General features: G+C 38.9%; 1 pseudogene; it reads left to right on the forward strand.

Annotated features, from left to right (window-relative positions):
- LOC129460728 (ankyrin repeat domain-containing protein 18A-like) overlaps positions 1–21945 on the forward strand; it is a 68239-nt pseudogene that overhangs the window by 16225 nt on the left and 30069 nt on the right.

The following is a 21945-nucleotide window of genomic DNA, read 5'->3' on the forward strand; positions in this document are numbered from 1 at the left end:
AATATCTTTATTTTTTATTTATTTATTAATTTTTTGAGACAGAGTTTTGCTCTTGCTGCCCAGGCTGCAGTGCAATGACAGAATCTTGGCTCACTGCAGCCTCCACCTCCTGGGTTCAAGTGATTCTCCTGCCTCAGCCTCCCAAGTAACTGGGACTACAGGCATGCACCACCACGCCCAGCTAATTTTTTGTATTTAGTAGAGACAGGGTTTCACCATGTTGGTCAGGCTGGTCTGGAACTCCTGACCTCAGGTGATCCACCCACCTCGGCCTCCCAAAGTGCTAGGATTACTGGCATGAGCCACTGCTCCTGGCCATCTTTTTATTATTATTATTATTTTAATTTTTGTTCTGGAGATCCTGGGATGCATAGACAGTGAATATATATATATATATATATTTTTGAGATGGAGTCTCACTCTGTCTCCCAGGCTGGAGTGCAGTGGTGCGATTTTGGTTAACCGCAATCTCCGCCTTCTAGGCTCAAGTGATTCTCCTGCCTCAGCCTCCCAAGTAGCTGAAATTACAGGTGCCTGCCACCACGCCCAACTCATTTTTGTATTTAGTTGAGACGAGGTTTTGCCATGTTGGCCAGGCTGGTCTTGAACTGCTGACCTCAGGTGATCCACCCGCCTGTGCCTCCCAAAGTGCTCAGATTACAGGCATGAGCCACTGAGCCCAGATGTGAATATCTTTTTTAAATCAATAACTTTATTTCTTAGAGCAGTTTTAGGTTCACAGCAAAATTGAGAGGAAGGTACAGAGATTTCTCGTATGTTCCATGCCTCCAACACATGCATATCCTCCCCCATTATTAGTATTTTCCACCAGAGTGGTACATTTGTTATGACTGATGAACTTACACTGACACATTATAATCACTCAAAGTTCATAGTTTACATCAGGCTTCACTCTTGATGCTGTACATTCTGTGAATTTGGACAAATATATAATGGCATGACATGTATCTATTACTGTAATATTATCGACAGAACAGTTTCACTGTCCTAAAAATTCTCTATGCTATGCCTGTTCCTCTCTCTCTTTCTCCCTAGCAACTCGTGGCAACCATTGATCTTACTCTGTCTTCATAGTTTTATTTTTTTCAGTAGAATCATATAGTTGGAACAATACAGTGGATATCTTTTTGAATAGTTAGAAAATTACAGCTTCATGGCATTTGAATGTAGTCCTTTAAGATGTTCTTTGTCCTTTTATTTTTCTTTTGCTTCTGTATCATTGTAAAAAATGATATATGCTGATGAGCTATGCTTTGCATACTTAGAAAGCATGATTTGTATAGGTATTTGGCACATAATAGAAAGGGTTGAGGAAAAGGACACCATGCCATACCACACAGCACAAATGGGAGCATCTTACTCTATGAGGTGGGTCCAAACAGACTATCTAGCAATGGAAGGGGACAGGTGCAAGGGGTTGTACTTTATAAAACTGGAATCACAAAGTCTTTCATACTTACCTTCAGTTGGAAATAAGACCAGGCAGTGAATGCTATAGGTAAATACATATGTTCCTCACTGATCCTCTTCCTTTGAGGGATGAGATTGACAACAGCCTCTATTATGACATGACTCACCTACAACTAGATTCTGTCATGAGGGATGGCAAGGGAGTTTTGCTTTATGTGAGTTGAAAAAGAATTTTTTTCTCCTACTAGGGAGAAGGGCAAGCATTGGAACATTCTGGTAGCAGAAGGGCATTGATAGTTTTCTTTCTATATATTTTTCACATCAGATAATACTGCCCAGCAGCCTGCCACACCTCCCCAGTGTTTCTTCAGCTTCTTTCTGAATGTGGATAAGCTCTTAAAGGCGTGATCTTTCCAGTGGTTCCTTCTGTGGGAGGTAAAATGGCAGGTGAATTTGGGCCTTGTTCTACGTAGGGCAGAGCAAGTAGCTACAACTGAGGAAACCAGCCAGCACCTTCCCCAGAAGAGTATTAGCCAGAGTAACACAGTGATCTCTCTTGAGCTCTTCTCCACTGGCAGCTGGAAAGTTTTTGCAAGGATTCCTGTTTCTGGTCTGATTCCTATGTTTTGCTGGCTTCTGGTGATAGGGTGTTTTATGCTAAACTGAACAGTTTGAACTGAAGAGCTAGAGAGGCTCTGTTGTGTTATAACAAAATAAGTGCAGTAGTTCACCCTTAACTGTGGGAGATACATTCCAAGACCCCCAGTGGATGCAAGAAACCATGAATAGTACTGAATCACAAAGTGTTGGTTCCTATACATACATATCTATGATAAAGTTTAATTTATAAATTAAGCTAAATCTGATGTTATCTGCAGATAGGGTGTGAGAATTGAATTGTGCCATCAGCAGGAATGATTGCTTGCTTGTTGGTGGGGAAAAACTCTCCACGCATTTGGTCACAGAAGCCTTCTTTGTTGGTGATTGTTGCTGTGCGTGACAGCAGAGAAGAACATGTCAAGTATGTCTTTCTGCACATATAGTGGATAAGGGGTACTACTGTATACTCTGTTTTAACTTCTCCTCCTATTTTGGTCCAGAAATCATGCTCTTCGACACTGTTGACTCATCACACCTGTTCTGCTAACAATACCATTTTTACTCCATCTCATAGGGTTTGGCTAGGATGAATTCTATACTGCAGTTCATTTGTAGATACCAAGTTTTAATAAATTTATTCTTCTTTGCATCTAATAAATACCAAGGGAAGAGTTCTTATTGCATTAATTACCTACCAATAGGTATAATTAATGTTAATTCTAATAAGGTCCCAGGCATGCTCCCAAAGGAATGCTTCGTAACAAAGCATCAGTCTTATGCTTTAAAAAACCAAACCAAAACAAAACCAACAACAACAACAACAACAAGAAAAAAGAGGATCTAAAGAATACACAAATTGTGCACAATTTTTTTTATGAAGGTAGGGTCTTTCTATGTTCCCCAAGCTGGTCTCAAACTTCTGGGTTCCTCAAGTGATATTCTTGCCTCATCCTCCCAAGCAGTTTGGATTACAGGCATGCATCACTGTGCATTCTTATGCTTTTAATATTCTGTACATTTATTATCTATTTAAAATGCATTTTATCTTTTTCTTTCATAGATGTTGGAAGTTCTGATGAATCTGCAGTCAGGTAGGATTTTATAGGTTTAAAAAATTATGTTAACTAGGGAAATACAGATGGAAGAAACTAATATCTGTCGAGTGTTGTATTCTGGGCTAGACATCCTAATATGTTCTATGCATTTATCATCTCATAAAGCCATCACAACATCTGTATTCCTATAACCTACTGTTTATTAAATAAACAACTATGGATTAGAGCAGTTGATTAATTGCCTCATGATCCCATAGTTAACAAAGTAGCTGGCCCACGGTTTGACCTTCGGCCTGCCTGCCTTCCAAATCCCTTCTCTTCCTCCTCAGCATAGATTGATAGACATCTGCGCAGCACTTGGATCAAGGTATAGGTCTGAATCAGATTAATCAGATTCATTAATTTAATTAATGTCTAAATTAATGAGAGTTTAAATACCTTAAACTCTCATTTAAGGTTATTGTTAGAATGTGGTTAGTCCAAGAGTTTGTCCTAATAAATTTGACAATTTCAGTGGTAACCAGTATCTTATTTTTACTGTCAAAGGCTTTAGGGCAAATCTTGCTTAGCTTTGGCCATAGGACTGTAAATTTTACAAAAGCAAATTTAGTCAAGCCTTAGAAAGAAATTATTTGACTACGCAGTTTGGTTTTCCATTTAGGCAGGTATTTCTGCTTACTTCCGCGATACTTTTTTTAGTCTTGTTTCTTTTTCCATGACTTTTCTATCATCTTGTCTTCATTTTTTAGAACTTTCTTCTCTGCTTTTCTTGCTGTTTCTTTTGTTTTATTATTTTTTCAAATTCTGCTGGCTATGTATTCCCAGTTTTCCTGTAGACAGTATCAAGAGGACATAGAATTACAGAATTTTAAGGAATCTTAGAATGAATTAAAATACCTTCTAGTAATTTTACCTGTATTGAACATTCTGGTCAAGTGATTCTCTAGATAGAGAATGTGAGGCTCAAAGAGATTAGGATGCTTTTTTTTAGACATAGGAATTGGCAGAAATGGATTTGAACTCATTTTAAAGCCCAGTACTCTTCCTTCTTTTTATATCCTGTTTTCATGTGTTATAATAATAGAAATGGGAGTGAGTCCGGTGCGCCCAGGGGATAGTATGAGAATGGAATTAGCTGGTGAACCCAGTGGAAGTAGATAAGAATGGAATGAGCAGGGGAAGGCCAGTTTTGAAGAGAAACAACACTAGATTGGATAGGAGTATGGACTCTTCAATAAGAGATCAAAGTATTGGGGTTTATGACAAGTATGATAAAGATACGTTATAAAGACGAAGGACACAAGATGTTGGGGATTATCTACAAAGGCACATTAAAATAGAAGGTTTGAGGGAGCTCTAAAAAGTTTGCTGCTTTTTTTTTTTTAATCAAGGACTGACAAACTTGAAGATTTTTACTGAAAGATGCTAAAACATTTTGAGACACTGGGAAGAGTGTCTACAGCAGATAGAAATGTGGTGTCATCTACTTCCATCCTGACTTACAGAGGGGTGGCTTAGAGCCCCTGGAGTACTAAGGGGCTGGAGATTGCTGAACTACATAGATGTGTGGCACAGGGCAGGTGTCTCCTCACCTCTGCCTCTGTTCCCGATTCACTGATGTCCTTCCCATGTCCATGTAGGCTGGGTCAGGGGCGTGATTGGCTGGCAAATCAGTCATGGAGTTCAGCTGGGTAGTTGGTAGTGTGTCTATGCTAGGGGAAGGCGATGGAGACTCCAGTTAGCTCGTTTTTAGGAGCAGGGATATAGAGAGCTCCTACTCCTGGTCATTTGAGGCCATCCTTTCAGGAATCTGTGCTTTCATAGACTGAAGATTGGAAGATTGGAGACTTCTGTGGAGCCCTGCAGAAGTGGAATCTGGAAGTGGGAGCCCATAGGAAGACAGATATTTGGATAGCACTTAGGGAAATAGAGGTACAACTGCCAGGACTCTGTTTTTCCAGCAGTCTCTCTCCTTGGGTGTCTGATTGCCTATGAAAATTTTTAAGGGCTTGCTAGTTTATGTGGACCTGAATAAGGTAGGACCTATAGAGTGAAAATAATGGGATTTTATATTTGTTAATGTTTTAATCTTTCTGGGAAGAGTATTCTCAATAAGAACATACACGTTTTGTTATTTGACTCTTGTACATTTAGCTTTCATACATTTCAAATATTGCAGGGGATTCCCTGTACTGATTTAGGGCAAAGGAAAGCAATAGGACCTTCCTAAGTGGGTTCCATGCTGAGGAATCAAGAGCGTTATTTTGAAGTGATGCAGATTAGTCTTTTAACCAGAGACAGATCATGGAAAACAGACAGTGGATCTTTCTACCTTGTTTTAGGTCATCAGGTTTCTTCCAGTTTAGGTAACAAAGTTTATGTCATCCATTAATTGAATTTTAAGTTCAGCTTCAAGACAGATCACCTGTGAGGGTAAATTATTGTCAGGCTCTGCCAACATATTGACTGTCACTATTTGTTGTAAAGCTCAAGGTCAGTTTTCATTGAATATTTTATAGATTTAGACAGATGGAGGCAGAAATAGGTAACTAAAATCTATTTTTAGAATGGAGGACATATTTCAATTATATCAAGAATCATAATTTAATATATAGATTACTGACCTTTCCCCAGATTATGTTTTCCTTTTTTGAGGGGGAAGCTGGATATAAACTGGCAGTTAAAAAAATTGTAAAGAAACCAACTTGCTCATTTTCTTTGTGTATTTTTGCTCTCAAGCATTTTCCATGAACTGTGTGTGGATTCATTGCCTGCATCGGATGACGAAGACTTGAGTGTTGCTACTAAGGTAAAGTGGTCTCTTGTAAAATTATTTTTCTCACTCTGAATCTAGTTTTGCATAGTGTTTACTTTTCAAATTTAGCAGTGGCTTACCTATCATTGTTTTATGGTGGTCATGGAAAGTTGGTCAGAGAAAAACATACATATGGCTAGTTGATTCAAAAAAATTGTTTAACTTTGGTAACTAACAAAGATTGCTAAATACTGTGACAGGGTGGGAGCTAAAAAAATGAACTGGAAAATAAGCAGTGACAAGAAAATCACATTAGGAAATACTTTCTCCAATAGAGGAAATATGAAATTTGGTCAAGGTTTATTTGGATAAATACTATTACTTTGACTTTTAAATCACATGAGTGTGACTTTCATGATATTTATGCCTGTATAAATCTTAAGTGGATCAAATTATTTGCAGTAGTCATACAATCTCTCTGGTACCTTTTAGTTGTGAAAGTGTTCAGCACACAGCATATAGCTTTTTTTCTCGGAAACTTATTATTTTGGTGTCATTTAGCTTTTAGGAGAGATTGTTTCTCTACTTATATTATTGATTCTGTAGTGAGACTAAAATAATATTTAAAATTGTAGAAAAATAGCTGAGTGTGGTGGTGTACACCTGTAGTCCCTGCTACTTGGGAGTTTGAGGCAGGAAGATTGCTTGAGCCCAGGAGTTTGAAAATAGCCTGGGCAACATAACAAGACTCTATCTGATTTAAATATATAAATTGTGGAAATGTAGAAATTTAAATTTATGTTCTCAAAATTTGTATTGCAAAGGGATTTTTGTGTGTTTTATGAGTTGTCCATGAAGAGTTTATATAAAACACTTCATCTAATTGAATAACATGTATTTTGCTGCAAATAACCAGTTCTAGAAGCAGAGACTCTTTATACCAATATGGTAAGAATTTAACACTTTATTTTATCAGTGTTACTTATAATATCCACTTGATTTAATATATATTATTTAGGTCTAAAACAAACCAGAAATGTTATCTCATTTTTAAAAATGAATGATGATACAGGTACAGTTATTAATATTTATTATAAATCTTGGCAACCGCATAGCGTATTATTTTATTACAAAGAGCTTTTGAAAACAACAATATGCCATAATATAGACTTAGTGATAACCTATTGATAAAAATTTTTTCCCAGTAAAATTGCTCCTTTTACTTTCCCCTGTTTCACACTGATTAATGTACCTAATATTATAAAGAAGAAACAGAAACTATTTGCAATCACGAATAATCTCATGATAGTCTAAGAAGAGCTCTGTAAATTTTGTCTTATTTACTATTGGTGTTTTGAAATAAAAGTGTTCTGGCCGGGCGCGGCGGCTCACGCCTGTAATCCCAGCACTTTGGGAGGCCGAGGCGGGCGGATCACGAGGTCAGGAGATCGAGACCATCCTGGCTAACACAGTGAAACCCTGTCTCTACTAAAAATACAAAAAATTAGCCGGGCGAGGTGGCGGGCGCCTGTAGTCTCAGCTACTCGGGAGGCTGAGGCAGGAGAATGGCGTGAACCCCGGGGGGCGGAGCCTGCAGTGAGCAGAGATGGCACCACTGCACTCCAGCCTGGGTGACAGGTGAGACTCTGTTTCAAAAAAAAAAAAAAAAGTGTTCTTTCGTATTGATATATTTACACTGCAGAAGTAACTGTGATCTGTTGGAGAACTAGAAGTAGAGTCAGAAGTCCTTGCGAAAATCCTGTAGCTTGCTTATATTTTTAACCTTTCTTTTTTCAAAATTGTGGTAACTAGATGAGTTCATCAATGAATGTATATAGGAGTGACTAGTATAATATCTAGATTTATGATTTAGTAAATGTAATTCTTATAACTGACTATAAAAGTGTTAAAGGAATCTAACTGCAATAGAATATTATCAGTGAAACAGAACTGTAATAACTTTGGGAAATTTTATCTGTCCAAATACGTGTGAACTAAGGTTCTTACTATAGGGTGGTGTGTGGGTTAGATATCAAAGTGTAAATGAAATTTTTTGATATATTTTAATTTAGTCAAATTTGTTAATGCTTTAATTTATGCTTTTGGGTTTGTTGTAATTCAGGGAAAGGCCTTTCCAACTCTGATATTCTTAAAAATTCTCTGGTGTGCATGTGTGCTTGTGTGTGTGTGTGTGTGTGTGTGTTTACTTTTATAAATTCATTGACTTTAAATAAATTTCTGAACTTTTTTGAATTTGTGCTCTATAAGTTTCAAAGTTTTGCTTCAACTTTTTCTCCAGTTGGACATCTACTTTTTATTATTATTATTATTATTATACTTTAGGTTTTAGGGTACATGTGCACAATGTGCAGGTTTGTTACATACGTATCTATGTGCTATGTTGGTTTGCTGCACTCATTAACTCGTCATTTAGCATTAGGTATATCTCCTAATGCTGTCCCTCCCCCCTCCCCGCACCCCACAACAGTCCCCAGAGCATGATGTTCCCCTTCCTGTGTCCATGAGTTCACATTGTTCAATTCCCACCTATGAATGAGAACATGCGGTGTTTGGTTTTTTGTCCTTGCGATAGTTTACTGAGAATGATGTTTTCCAGTTTCATCCATGTCCCTACAAAGGACATGAACTCATCATTTTTTATGGCTGCATAGTATTCCATGGTGTATATGTGCCACATTTTCTTAATCCAGTCTATCGTTGTTGGACATTTGGGTTGGTTCCAAGTCTTTGCTATTGTGAATAGTGCCGCAATAAACATACGTGTGCATGTGTCCTTATAGCAGAATGATTTATAGTCCTTTGAGTATATACCCAGTAATGGGATGGCTGGGTCAAATGGTATTTCTAGTTCAAGATCCCTGAGGAATCGCCACACTGACTTCCACAATGGTTGAACTAGTTTACAGTCCCACCAACAGTGTAAAAGTGTTCCTATTTCTCCACATCCTCTCCAGCACCTGTTGTTTCCTGACTTTTTAATGATGGCCATTCTAACTGGTGTGAGATGGTATCTCATTGTGGTTTTGATTTGCATTTCTCTGATGGCCAGTGATGATGAGCATTTCTTCATGTGTTTTTTGGCTGCATAAATGTCTTCTTTTGAGAAGTGTCTGTTCATGTCCTCTGCCCACTTTTTGATGGGGTTGTTTGTTTTTTTCTTGTAAATTTGAGTTCATTGTAGATTCTGGATATTAGCCCTTTGTCAGATGAGTAGGTTGCAAAAATTTTCTCCCATTGTGTAGGTTGCCTGTTCACTCTGATGATAGTTTCTTTTGCTGTGCAGAAGCTCTTTAGTTTAATGAGACCCCATTTGTCGATTTTGGCTTTTGTTGCCATTGCTTTTGGTGTTTTAGACATGAAGTCCTTGCCCACGCCTATGTCCTGAATGGTATTGCCTAGGTTTTCTTGTAGGATTTTAATGGTTTTAGGTCTAACATATAAGTCTTTAATCCATCTTGAATTAATTTTTGTATAAGGTGTAAGGAAGGGATCCAGTTGCAGCTTTCTACATATGGCTAGCCAGTTTTCCCAGCACCATTTATTAAATAGGGAATCCTTTCCCCATTTCTTGTTTTTGTCAGGTTTGTCAAAGATCAGATAGTTGTAGATATGCGGCATCATTTCTGAGGGCTCTGTTCTGTTCCATTGATCTATGTCTCTGTTGTGGTACCAGTACCATGCTGTTTTGGTTACTGTAGCCTTGTAGTATAGTTTAAAGTCAGGTAGCGTGATGCCTCCAGCTTTGTTCTTTTGGCTTAGGATTGACTTGGCGATGCGGGCTCTTTTTTGGTTCCATATGAACTTTAAAGTAGTTTTTTCCAATTCTGTGAAGAAAGTCATTGGTAGCTTGATGGGGATGGCATTGAATCTATAAATTACCTTGGGCAGTATGGCCATTTTCACGATATTGATTCTTCCAACCCATGAGCATGGAATGTTCTTCCATTTGTTTGTATCCTCTTTTATTTCATTGAGCAGTGGTTTGTAGTTCTCCTTGAAGAGGTCCTTCACATCCCTTGTAAGTTGGATTCCTAGGTATTTTATTCTCTTTGAAGCAATTGTGAATGGGAGTTCACTCATGATTTGGCTCTCTGTTTGTCTGTTATTGGTGTACAAGAATGCTTGTGATTTTTGTACATTAATTTTGTATCCTGAGACTTTGCTGAAGTTGCTAATCAGCTTAAGGAGATTTTGGGCTGAGACAATGGGGTTTTCTAGATATACAATCATGTCATCTGCAAACAGGGACAATTTGACTTCCTCTTTTCCTAATTGAATACCATTTATTTCCTTCTCCTGCCTGATTGCTCTGGCCAGAACTTCCAGCACTATGTTGAATAGGAGCGGTGAGAGAGGGCATCCCTGTCTTGTGCCAGTTTTCAGAGGGAATGCTTCCAGTTTTTGCCCATTCAGTATGATATTGGCTGTGGGTTTGTTGTAGATAGCTCTTATTATTTTGAGATACGTCCCATCAATACCTAATTTATTGACAGTTTTTAGCATGAAGGGTTGTTGAATTTTGTCAAAGGCCTTTTCTGCATCTATTGAGATAATCATGTGGTTTTTGTCTTTGGTTCTGTTTATATGCTGGATTACATTTATTGATTTGCGTATATTGAACCAGCCTTGCATCCCAGGGATGAAGCCCACTTGATCATGGTGGACAAGCTTTTTGATGTGCTGCTGGATTCGGTTTGCCAGTATTTTATTGAGGATTTTTGTATCAATGTTCATCAAGGATATTGGTCTGAAATTCTCTTTTTTGGTTATGTCTCTGCCAGGTTTTGGTATCAGGACGATGCTGGCTTCGTAAAATGTGTTAGGGAGGATTCCCTCTTTTTCTATCGATTGGAATAGTTTCAGAAGGAATGGTACCAGTTCCTCCTTGTACCTCTGGTAGAATTCAGCTGTGAATCTATCAGGTCCTGGACTCTTTTTGGTTGGTAAGCTATTGATTATTGCCACAATTTCAGAACCTGTTATTGGTCTATTCAGAGATTCAACTTCTTCCTGGTTTAGTCTTAGGAGGGTGTATTTGTCGAGGAATTTATCCATTTCTTCTAGATTTTCTAGTTTATTTGCATAGAGGTGTTTGTAGTATTCTGTGATGGTAGATTGTATTTCTGTGGGATCGGTGGTGATATCCCCTTTTTTGTTTTTTATTGCATCTATTTGATTCTTCTCTCTTTTCTTCTTTATTAGTCTTGCTAGCGGTCCATCAATTTTGTTGATCTTTTCAAAAAACCAGCTCCTGGATTCATTAATTTTTTGAAGGGTTTTTTGTGTCTCTATTTCCTTCAGTTCTGCTCTGATTTTAGTTATTTCTAGCCTTCTGCTAGCTTTTGAATGTGTTTGCTCTTGCTTTTCTAGTTCTTTTAATTGTGATGTTAGGGTGTCAATTTTGGATCTTTCCTGCTTTCTCTTGTGGGCATTTAGTGCTATAAATTTCCCTCTACACACTGCTTTGAACGTGTCCCAGAGATTCTGGTATGTTGTGTCTTTGTTCTCGTTGGTTTCAAAGAACATCTTTATTTCTGCCTTCATTTCATTATGTACCCAATAGTCATTTAGGAGCAGGTTGTTCAGTTTCCATGTAGTTGAGCGGTTTTGACTGAGTTTCTTAATCCTGAGTTCTAGTTTGATTGCACTGTGGTCTGAGAGACAGTTTGTTATAATCTCTGTTCTTTTACATTTGCTGAGAAGAGCTTTACTTCCAACTATGTGGTCAATTTTGGAATAGGTGTGGTGTGGTGCTGAAAAAAATGTATATTCTGTTGACTTGGGGTGGAGAGTTCTGTAGATGTCTATTAGGTCCACTTTATGTAGAGCTGAGTTCAATTCCTGGATATCCTTGTTAACTTTCTGTCTCGTTGATCTGTCTAATGCTGACAGTGGGGTGTTAAAATCTCCCATTATTATTGTGTGGGAGTTTAAGTCCCTTTGTAGGTCACTCAGGACTTGCTTTATGAATCTGGGTGCTCCTGTATTGGGTGCATATATATTTAGGATAGTTAGCTCTTCTTGTTGAATTGATCCCTTTACCATTATGTAATGGCCTTCTTTGTCTCTTTTGATCTTTGTTGGTTTAAAGTCTATTTTATCAGAGACTAGGATTGCAACCCCTGCCTTTTTTTGTTTTCCAGTTGCTTGATAGATCTTCCTCCATCCCTTTATTTTGAGTCTATGTGTGTCTCTGCACGTGAGATGGGTTTCCTGAATACAGCACACTGATGGGTCCTGACTCCTTATCCAGTTTGCCAGTCTGTGTCTTTTGATTGGAGCATTTAGCCCATTTACATTTAACGTGAATATTGTTATGTGTGAATCTGATCCTGTCATTATGATGTTAGTTGGTTATTTTGCTCGTTAGTTGCTATAGTTTCTTCCTAGCCTCGATGGTCTTTACAATTTGGCATGTTTTTGCAGGGGCTGGTACCAGTTGTTCCTTTCCATGTTTAGTGCTTCCTTCAGGAGCTCTTTTAGGGCAGGCCTGGTGGTGACAAAATCACTCAGCATTTGCTTGTCTGTAAAGTATTTTATTTCTCCTTCACTTATGAAGCTTAGTTTGGTGGGATAGGAAATTCTGGGTTGAAAATTCTTTTCTTTAAGAATGTTGAATATTGGCCCCCACTCTCTTCTGGCTTGTAGAGTTTCTGCTGAGAGATCAGCTGTTAGTCTGATGGGCTTCCCTTTGTGGGTAACCTGACCTTTCTCTCTGGCTGCCCTTAACATTTTTTCCTTCATTTCAACTTTGGTGAATCTGACAATTATGTGTCTTGGAGTTGCCCTTCTCGAGGAGTATCTTTGTGGCGTTCTCTGTATTTCCTGAATCTGAATGCTGGCCTGCCTTGCTAGATTGGGGAAGTTCTCCTGGATAATATCTTGCAGAGTGTTTTCCAACTTGGTTCCATTCTCCCCATCATTTTCAGGCACACCAATCAGACGTAGGTTTGGTCTTTTCACATAGTCCCAAATTTCTTGGAGGCTTTGTTCATTTCTTTTTATTCTTTTTTCTCTAAACTTCCCTTCTCTCTTCATTTCATTCATTTCATCTTCTATCAGCGATACCCTTTCTTCCAGTTGATCGCATCTGCTACTGAGGCTTCTGCATTCTTCGCGTAGTTCTCGAAACTTGGCTTTCAGCTCCATCATCTCCTTTAAGCCCTTCTCTCCATTGGTTATTCTAGTTATCCATTCTTCTAATTTTTTTTCAAAGTTTTTAACTTCTTTGCTATTGTTTTGAATTTCCTCTCGTAGCTCAGAGTAGTTTGATCGTCTGAAGCCTTCTTCTCTCAACTCATCAAAGTCATCCTCCATCCAGCTTTGTTCCGTTGCTGGTGAGGAACTGCGTTCCTTTGGAGGAGGAGAGGTGCTCTGTTTTTTAGAGTTTCCAGTTTTTTTGGTCTGTTTTTTCCCCATCTTTGTGGTTTTGTCTACTTTTTGTCTTCGATGATGGTGATGTACAGTGGGTTTTTGGTGTGGATGTCCTTTCTGTTTGTTAATTTTCCTTCTACCAGACAAGACCCTCAGCTGCAGGTCTGTTGGTGTTTACTAGAGGTCCACTCCAGACCCTGTTTGGCTGGGTGTCAGCACCGGTGGCTGCAGAACAGCGGATTTTCGTGAGACCACAAATTCAGCTGTCTGATAGTTCCTCTGAAAGTTTTGTCTCAGAGGAGTACCCGGTTGAATGAGGTGTCAGTCTGTCCCTGCTGGGGGGGTGCCTCCCAGTTAGGCTGCTCAGGGGTGAGGGACCCACTTTAGGAGGCAGTCTGTCCGTTCTCAGATCTCCAGCTGCGTGCTGGGAGAACCACTACTCTCTTCAAAGCTGTCAGTCAGACAGGGACATTTGAGGCTGTGGAGGTTCTCGCTGAGTTTTTGGTTGTCTGTGCCCTGCCCCCAGAGGTGGAGCCTACAGAGGCAGGCAGGCCTCCTTGAGCTGTGGTGGGCTCCACCCAGTTCGAGCTTCCTGGCTGCTTTGTTTACCTAAGCAAGCCTGGGCAATGGCGGGCGCCCCTCCCCCAGCCTCGTTGCCGCCTTTCAGCATGATCTCAGACTGCTGTGCTAGCAATCAGCAAGACTCTGTGGGCATAGGACCCTCCGAGCCAGGTGCGGGACACAATCTCCCAGTGTGCCGTTTTCCAGGCCCGTTGGAAAAGCGCAGTATTAGGACGGGACTGACCCGATATTCCAAGTGCCGTCTGTTTCCCCTTTCTTTGACTAGGAAAGGGAACTCCCTGACCCCTTGCGCTTCCCGAGTGAGGCAATGCCTCGCCCTGCTTTGGCTCGCGCACAGTGCGCTTCACCGACTGTCCTGAACCCACTGTTAGGCACTCCCTAGTGAGAAGAAACTGGTACCTCGAGCAGAAATGCAGAAATCACCCGTCTTCTGTGTCGCTGGGGCTGGGAGCTGGAGACCGGAGCTGTTCCTATTCGGCCATCTTGGCTCCACCACTCGATTCCCTCTTTTTCTATCGATTGGAATAGTTTCAGAAGGAATGGTACCAGTTTCTCCTTGTACCTCTGGTAGAATTCAGCTGTGAATCCATCAGGTCCTGGACTCTTTTTGGTTGGTAAGCTATTGATTATTGCCACAATTTCAGAACCTGTTATTGGTCTATTCAGAGATTCAGCTTCTTCCTGGTTTAGTCTTGGGAGGGTGTATTTGTCGAGGAATTTATCCATTTCTTCTAGATTTTCTAGTTTATTTGCATAGAGGTGTTCGTAGTATTCTCTGATGGTAGATTGTATTTCTGTGGGATTGGTGGTGATATCCCCTTTTTCATTTTTTATTGCATCTATTTGATTCTTTTCTCTTTTCTTCTTTATTAGTCTTGCTAGTGGTCTATCAATTTCGTTGATCTTTTCAAAAAACCAGCTCCTGGATTCATTAATTTTTTGAAGGGTTTTTTGTGTCTCTATTTCCTTCAGTTCTGCTCTGATTTTAGTTATTTCTAGCCTTCTGCTAGCTTTTGAATGTGTTTGCTCTTGCTTTTCTAGTTCTTTTAATTGTGATGTTAGGGTGTCAATTTTGGATCTTTCCTGCTTTCTCTTGTGGGCATTTAGTGCTATAAATTTCCCTCTACACACTGCTTTGAACGTGTCCCAGAGATTCTGGTATGTTGTGTCTTTGTTCTCGTTGGTTTCAAAGAACATCTTTATTTCTGCCTTCATTTCATTATGTACCCAATAGTCATTCAGGAGCAGGTTGTTCAGTTCCCATGTAGTTGAGTGATTTTGAGTGAGTTTCTTAATCCTGAGTTCTAGTTTGATTGCACTGTGGTCTTAGAGACAGTTTGTTATAATTTCTGTTCTTTTACATTTGCTGAGGAGAGCTTTACTTCCAACTATGTGGTCAATTTTGGAATAGGTGTGGTGTGGTGCTGAAAAAAATGTATATTGTGTTGATTTGGGGTGGAGAGTTCTGTAGATGTCTATTAGGTCCACTTTGTGCAGAGCTGAGTTCAATTCCTGGATATCCTTGTTAACTTTCTGTGTCGTTGATCTGTCTAATGTTGACAGTGGGGTGTTAAAATCTCCCGTTATTGTTGTGTGGGAGTTTCAGTCCCATTGTAGGTCACTCAGGAGTTGCTCTATGAATCTGGGTGCTCCTGTGTTGGGTGCATATATATTTAGGATAGTTAGCTCTTCTTGTTGAATTGATCCCTTTACCATTATGTAATGGCCTTCTTTGTCTCTTTTGATCTTTGTTGGTTTAAAATCTATTTTATCAGAGACTAGGATTGCAACCCCTGCCTTTTTTTGTTTTCCATTTGCTTGATAGATCTTTCTCCATCCCTTTATTTTGAGTCTATGTGTGTCTCTGCACGTGAGATGGGTTTCCTGAATACAGCACACTGATGGGTCTTGAATCCTTATCCAGTTTGCTAGTCTGTGTCTTTTAAGTGGAGCATTTAGCCCATTTACATTTAAAGTTAATATTGTTATGTGTGAATTTGATCCTGTCATTATGATGTTAGTTGGTTGTTTTGCTCGTTAGTTGATGCAGTTTCTTCCTAGCCTCGATGGTCTTTATAATTTGGCATGTTTTTGCAGTGGCTGGTACCAATTGTTCCTTCCCATGTTTAGTGCTTCCTTCAGGAGCTCTTTTAGGGCAGGCCTGGTGGTGACAAAATCACTCAGCATTTGCTTGTCTGTAAAGTATTTTATTTCTCCTTCACTTATGAAACTTAGTTTGACTGGATATGAAATTCTGGGTTGAAAATTCTTTTCTTTAAGAATGTTGAATATCGGCCCCCACTCTCTTCTGGCTTGTAGAGTTTCTGCTGAGAGATCAGCTGTTAGTCTGATGGGCTTCCCTTTGTGGGTAACCCGACCTTTCTCTCTGGCTGCCCTTAATATTTTTTCCTTCATTTCAACTTTGGTGAATCTGACAATTATGTGTCTTGGAGTTGCTCTTCTCAAGGAGTATCTTTGTGGTGTTCTCTGTATTTCCTGAATCTGAATGTTGGCCTACCTTGCTAGATTGGTGAAGTTCTCCTGGATAATATCTTGCAGAGTGTTTTCCAACTTGGTTCCATTCTCCCCGTCATTTTCAGGTACACCAATCAGATGTAGGTTTGGTCTTTTCACATAGTCCCAAATTTCTTGGAGGCTTTGTTCATTTCTTTTTATTCTTTTTTCTCTAAACTTCCCTTCTCACTTCATTTCATTCATTTTATCTTCCATCACTGATACCCTTTCTTCCAGTTGATTGCATCGACTGCTGAGACTTCTGCAATCTTTGCGTAGTTCTCAATACTTGGCTTTCAGCTCCATCAGCTCCTTTAAGCCCTTCTCTCCATTGATTATTCTAGTTATCCATTCGTCTAATTTTTTTTCAAAGTTTTTAACTTCTTTGCTATTGTTTTGAATTTCCTCCCGTAGCTTAGAGTAGTTTGATCGTCTGAAGCCTTCTTCTCTCAGCTTGTCAAAGTCATTCTCCGTCCAGCTTTGTTCCGTTGCTGGTGAGGAACTGTGTTCCTTTGGAGGAGGAGAGGTGCTCTGCTTTTTAGAGTTTCCAGTTTTTCTGCTCTGTTTTTTCCCCATCTTTGTGATTTTATCTACTTTTGGTCTTTGATGATGGTGATGTACAGGTGGGTTTTTGGTGTGGATGTCCTTTCTGTTTGTTAGTTTTCCTTCTACCAGACAGGACCCTCAGCTGCAGGTCTGTTGGGGTTTGCTAGAGGTCCACTCCAGACCCTGTTTGGCTGGGTGGCAGCAGTGGTGGCTGCAGAACAGCGGATTTTCATGAGACCACAAATTCAGCTGTCTGATAGTTCCTCTGGAAGTTTTGTCTCAGAGGAGTACCTGGCCAAGTGAGGTGTCAGTCTGTCCCTACTGGGGGTTGCCTCCCAGTTAGGCTGCTTGGGGGTCAGGGTCCCACTTTAGGAGGCAGTCTGTCCATTCTCAGATCTCCAGCTGCATGCTGGGAGAACCACTACTCTCTTCAAAGCTGTCAGTCAGACAGGGACATTTAAGTCTGCAGAGGTTCCTGCTGAATTTTTGTTTGTCTATGCCCTGCCCCCAGAGTTGCAGCCTAAGAGGCAGGCAGGCCTCCTTGAGCTGTGGTGGGCTCCACCCAGTTCGAGCTTCCTGGCTGCTTTGTTTACCTAAGCAAGCCTGGGCAATGGCGGGTGCCCCTCCCCCAGCCTTGCTGAGGCCTTGCAGTTGGATCTCAGACTGCTGTGCTAGCAATCAGCGAGACTCCGTGGGCATAGGACCCTCCGAGCCAGGTGCAGGACACAATGTCCTGGTGTGCCGTTTTCCAAGCCCGTTGGAAAAGCACAGTATTAGGGTGGGACTGACCCGATTTTCCAGGTGCCATCTGTTACCCCTTTCTTTGACTAGGAAAGGGAACTCCCGACCCCTTATGCTTCCCGAGTGAGGCAATGCCTCGCCCTGCTTCGGCTTGCTCACGGTGCACTGCACCGACTGTCCTGCACCCACTGTTTGGCACTCCCTAGTGAGATGAACCTGGTACCTCAAACGGAAATGCAGAAATCACCCGTCTTCTGTGTCGCTCAGGCTCGGAGCTGTAGACCGGAGCTGTTCCTATTCGGCCATCTTGGCTGGACATCTACTTACAGTAACCTTTTTAGTGTATGGATGTGCAGGTTATTCTTTAACTTCAGAGGTAATCATGATATGGTATTTTGTTGAGTACTAGCTAAAACTTCCTTTTGTTTTATTTAGGATTTTCATAATCATGAAGAAATGAAAGATCTGATGGATGAAAATTGCATTTTGAAGACAGACATTGCTATACTCGGACAGGAAATATGCACAATGAAAAATGACAATCTGGAAAAAGAAAATAAATATCTTAAGGACATTAAAATTGCTAAAGAAACAAATGCTGCCCTTGAAAAGTGTATAAAACTCAATGAGGAAGAAACAGCATTCAGGTATCAACAAGAGCTTAATGATCTCAAAGCTGAGAATGCGAGGCTCAATTCTGAACTGTTGGAAGAAAAAGAAAGCAAGAAAAGACTGGAAGCTGACGTTGAATCTTATCAGTCTAGACTGGCTGCTGCTATAAGTAAACACAGTGAAAGTGTGAAAACAGAAAGAAAGCTAAAACTTGCTTTAGAGAGAACACAAGATGTTTCCGGACAAGTAAAAATGAGTTCTGATATTTCCGAAGTAAAAGATGAGAATGAGTTTCTTACTGAACAACTTTCTAAAACACAAATTAAATTCGACACCTTAAAAGATAAGTTCCACAAGACAAGAGATACTCTCAGAAAAAAGTCATTGGCTTTAGAAATTGTACAAAATGACCTAAGCCAAGCACAGCAGCAAATAAAGGAAATGAAAGAGATGTATCAAAATGCAGAAGCTAAAGTGAGTAAATCCACTGGAAAGTGGAACTGTGTAGAAGAGAGGATATGTGAACTCCAACGTGAAAATCTGTGGCTTGAACAGCAACTAGATGATGTTCATCAGAAAGAGGGTCTTAAAGAGATAGTAATTAATATCCAAAGAGGCTTTATTGAGAGTGGAAAGAAAGACTTCCTGCTAGAAGAGAAAAATAAGAAGCTAATGAATGAAAATCATCATTTAAAAGAAAGTCTCTTTCAATATGAGAAACAGAAAACAGAAAGAGTAGTAAGTATCAAGGAAGATAAATATTTTCAAACTTCTAGAAAGAAAATTTAAACATTTGGTTCTGAATACATGTTGAACCTAGTTGAATATAAAAATCAATAGATAAAAAGTGTGTTTACCATAGTGTATAATTCCATTTACATGAAACATCCAGAAAAGATAAATGTATGAGACAAAAAGTAGATGAATGTTTGCCAAGGGCTGGGGTTGGAAGCTGGTAGTGACTGCTAATGGGCGTGAGGGATCTTGCAGTGATGGAAATGCTCTAAAGTTGGATTGTGGAGATGGCTGCACAACTCAGTAAATGTACTAAAAATCTTTTAACTTTATGTTAAAACAGATACATTCTATAGTATATAAATATATTTCAACAAAGCTTTTTAATAAAAAAAAAGGAAAAATGTGCTTACTATAGCAGCTTAGAAACATACCTTGTTTCCAGGAAATAAAAGGTAGAGGTGAGAGATGATTTACTTTGAGAAAAGACATGGTGTCACCTATGAAATTTTAATAGGCACAGAGTCATATTTTAAGGTAGATAGTCCTGTACTGCTGAAATAATAATTTTAATGTCTTTATGTTGTCACATGTTAAGACCATGATGAAGGCATAAATGGAAATGTTTACACCTGAAATGAGTATTTTCAAATTAAAATTGAATTAAATGATTTGCTTCGACACTTAATTCTAGATTTCCCAGATGAACTGAAGTGTATTGCTGTGTCTTGTAATATCTTGCTTTAAGTAGCTTTTTATATATTTTCGTTGGTATAGCTTTATTATTATTCATATTAATTTAACTTAAATCTGAAAATATGTCAGTCTCAAATTACGTATTTTTATGACCATGTAATGTTTTAAAGGCACCTACTTGTTATAAAATTATCAGTTAGGGTAAATGTGATAAATTTCAGCAAAACCATATTTGATTTAGTCTTCCCACTGGTATTCATAATTTACTTTGAATATTTTTATTAATAATTAGCTCATAATTTTTATTTCAAGGCTCAATGACTATCATTTGAATATAACTTTGTCCAGTACAAAGATACTGTAGCTGCTTGTGATTTATGAGTTAGGCATTAGATCCCCATTTTCAGACTGAAGGGTGGCAGGCTTCACGTACAGTGGGAATGGAGTAATTACAGGAGGGAGTTGTAGGAGCTTGAAGTCAGAGAGGGAGGTAGAGGCCTCAAAGGCATTGGAATTTTACTTTTATCCTGAGACAGGAATCTGTGGGAAGGATTTGAACAGGTGATTCAATATGTTAGGAACTTTGAGGTTGAGTTGAGCTTCTAAGATGATTGAATGGTGGGCTGAATCTGTTGTGTAAGTAAGAGAATACCAATTTGGCAGGAGGATAACACATTCTGCATCCCTCACTGAATTCAGTAATAAATAAAAGTGTGTACATGTGATGAAAAGAAGGTGAATTGATGTGTGTGGTGATAACTTTCAAAGTAGGTATGTTAGAGTTAAATGTTATTAATATAATTTAATAATAAGGCAATTTATAAAATTAGTAACGAAAATATTTTATCAGGTGGTTGTGAGACAACTTCAACAAGAAGTGGCCGATTCCCTTAAAAAATTAACCACGTTAGAGTCTCCACTGGAAGGTACATCATGTCACATTAATTTGGATGAGACACAGGCCTCAAAGAAGAAATTATTTCAAGTGGAAAGTCAAGTATGTATGGAATTTAACATGTTGACAGTTATTCTGTAGCTGGTTGAATTATATAACATGTTTTAGGATACTAATTTTGGCAGAATCTTGATTTTGTATTTTCATTACAATTAATTATTTCCATCTTCATAATGTACTTTTTTTTTTATGTTGTGACTTTTGTTCCACCATTTTAAACAACGATGGCATACCTTTTCTCTTACAATATGTACCCTTGGAAAAGTTGATAATTCTACATCTTTCCTCAGAGAAAATTGACTTTTTTCCTGTTAAACATATTTTCAAGTAATTTTTGTATTGCTATGATGAGGCAGGCCAGATTAAATCAAAGGAGAATGTTTAACGGAATGTTCCAGAAAATTGTCTTATTTCTTCACTTTTGTGAATCTGTGTCTATTTATTTCACAGATTCTAGGTTAACTTGTACAGAAAGGCCATTGTACTATTCTTTGAAATGTACATGTTTTATGTTAATTTACAAACTACTTGAAAAGTTAGGCATTTTCTTTATTTATCTTTTATTTAAAATATACTATAAAAGTATAGAAATATTTAGATCTGATCTAGTATGTACATCAAAAATTGAAAGTTGAGAAAGTTATCTTGATCCTGCCATTGGATTTTAAAAACAGTTTCACTGAGATATAATTCATGTATCAGACAGTTCAACCATTTAACATATGCAACTCAGTATCTGTTAGTATACTCACAGCATTTTCATCACCCTGAAAAGCAACGCCACATCTCCTAGGCATGACTGCAACCTTCCTCCATGTCCCTCCACCTGCCCCTGTTGTAGGCAACCACCATCTACATTTGTCTCCATAGGTTTGCCTGTTCTGCATATTTCATATATATAGAATTAGACAATATGTAGTCTTTTGTGACTGGCTTTTTCACTTAGCATAATGTTTTCAGAATTCATGCATGAATTCTGAAATACTTTTTAGCTATTATGAAAAATACTTTTTAGCTATTATGAAAAATGCTGCTGCAAACATTCACTTACACGTTATTATGTGGACACGTGTTTTTATTTCCCTGCCATTGGACTTTATCCTCAGAGTTAATTGGGCAGATTTCAGCGCTTGTCTTGCTCATGCTATCCTTTTTGCCTTCTCAGTTTCTGTTCATCTAGCCTCATTCATTCAGACCTGGCAGACAATTTTTTTGTTTTCATGAAGATTTCTCTGACTGTTCTGACTCTCATTGACCTTGTGTGTTAGGAATTGTTGTCTAGTCTGTGCAGAAAAACTTAGTCCTTAATTTTTCATGGCTTTTATATT

The sequence above is a fragment of the Symphalangus syndactylus genome, chromosome 1, assembly GCF_028878055.3.
Source record: "Symphalangus syndactylus isolate Jambi chromosome 1, NHGRI_mSymSyn1-v2.1_pri, whole genome shotgun sequence".
NCBI lineage: Eukaryota > Metazoa > Chordata > Mammalia > Primates > Hylobatidae > Symphalangus > Symphalangus syndactylus.